This window comes from Penaeus monodon, chromosome 2 (genome assembly GCF_015228065.2).
Source record: "Penaeus monodon isolate SGIC_2016 chromosome 2, NSTDA_Pmon_1, whole genome shotgun sequence".
Taxonomy (NCBI): domain Eukaryota; kingdom Metazoa; phylum Arthropoda; class Malacostraca; order Decapoda; family Penaeidae; genus Penaeus; species Penaeus monodon.
In genome coordinates this window covers 54,320,768-54,322,923 of record NC_051387.1, presented here as the reverse complement: position 1 = coordinate 54,322,923, position 2,156 = coordinate 54,320,768, and positions in this window count along the sequence as shown.

Below are 2,156 nucleotides of genomic sequence, written 5' to 3'. Positions count from 1 at the left end.
GTGTATGTGCATGTGCATGTGTATGTGTATGTCTATGTGTATGTCTATGTATATGTGTGTGTGTGTGTGTCTGTGTGTGATAAACAAAATGTAAAAAACATTAACAATAACAATAGTAATAACAACAAAAGTAACCAACCCTAAAAAAAACAAATATACATCCAACTAGCCAAGACCCAAACACCATTCAAGCAAACGTTTGGCAAACCAACACGAGTATAAAATAAAAATAAATGAAAAAACATAACAAAGCCACGTGTAGACCGCCTCCCCCTCCCCCCCCTCCCCCCATTAGAGAGCGACTCCCCAGGGCCTGGCGGATCAAGGACCTTCGAGGGGGTGCCAAGAACTCCCCCCACCCCCCACAACCCCCACTATGGTCTGGCTCCTCAAGATGCCTCTCGGTTCCCTGGGGGTTCGTTTGGGCATCGCTCCTCTCGCTGTGGGTTTTCTTTGCGTGCGTGCGTGCGTGCGTGCGTGCGTGTGAGAGAGAGAGATTGTCTTTTGTGCCTATATTTGGATCTACGTTTCTGTGAGCGTTTGTTTTTGTTTGTTTGCGTCTGTTTCTTTGTGCTACGTCTGTCTATGAATGTAGTGTTTACATTCATGTTTATTGTCCAGATGTCTTTTGTTTACGTTCCTAACTATCATCTGTTTATGAACGTTTCTCTCCTATTTTTCTCCTTTTCGCCCTCTCCTTTTCCGTTAATATTTTTGTTCTCTCTCTCTCTCTCTCTCTCTCTCTCTCTCTCTCTCTCTCTCTCTCTCTCTCTCTCTCTCTCTCTCTCTCTCTCTCTCCTACTTCCTTCTCCCTCTTTGTCGTTCCCTCTTCAAGAAAAAAACAAGGCATATTCTCTGTTTCTATCCCTATTTCCCTTCTCATTTCTTGCCCTTAAACCCTCACCATCATCACTCTTTCTCCTTTCATACCCACAGCATTCCTTTATCGAAATCAACCACCACCACCATGAACACCATTACCATGCTTGGTATCAGCATTATTATTAACTTCTTACTCATCCTGATTCTTTCATTTTCAGATTTCCTCATAATCATCCCCACCATCACAATTATCATAATCACCATCACCATCACAATCATCATCATCATCATCATACCACCATCACCATCACAATCATCAACCTCGCCATTCTCCTCTCTTCTTGCATCCACACCGAACTTTCAACATGCATCGCCACCATCACAAAAATCACCACCTTTTTTTAACACCATCACCATCATTCACTCAGGGTCTGTATCAAGATGGGGGCGAAGATGGTCCACGTTACCCCATCCTTTTCAGATGTAAGCGATTGTCTCGGTAAACTTGTCAGTCATCGTCACCCTTACCATCCCCTCCCTCCCCTACCACCCACACCCGACTCTCATCTTTCACAACCACCATCATATCACCACCACATACAAGACTTCCCTCGCCATCATCACCACCATCATCAACACCATCACCACCACCGTCATCATTACCACCACAATCCCCTCTCCCCCATCACATCACTATCCTAACCCATCCTCACCACCATCACCTTCTCCCCATCCCTCCCTGCCTCCCACCCACGCCCAACTTTCATCCTTTCCCTCCGCCGCCCACCTGCTTTCAGCGGCGCAAGTCCAGCTGTACCGGTCTTCCAGCTGATTCCGTCACCTTCGGTTGCATTTCTGAATTCACTTTCTGTCGGTACCTGCACTCTTCCTCTCACTTCCCTCTCACTTCCGTCTCACTGCCCCGTCTATTTCTCTCCTCGCTCGCTATTTTTTGGCTCTCTCGTAATCTTTAGATCAGTTATCTCTATCTCTATCTCTATCTTTATCTTTATCTCCATCTCTATTTCCATCTCGCTGTCGTGACAAGCACATTCCGTGTATATACATTCTCTCTTCTTTATCTTCTGCCTATCTGCTTGAATGTCTAAATACCTGCCTATTTACCCAAATGCACAGACTCCTACTTAAAGGCACAACTCTCTGTCTGCTTGAATGCGTGCCTGCTTGCCCCGACCTCTGCCCCTCTCCCATTCTCCTTCCTTTTCCCTTCACATCCTCTCTATCCTCCTTGCTCCACTGTCCCTCCCCTCCCTTCTCCTTCCTCCTTTTCTTCTCCCTTCTCCTTCCTCCTTTTCTTTCTCCTTCTCCCTTCT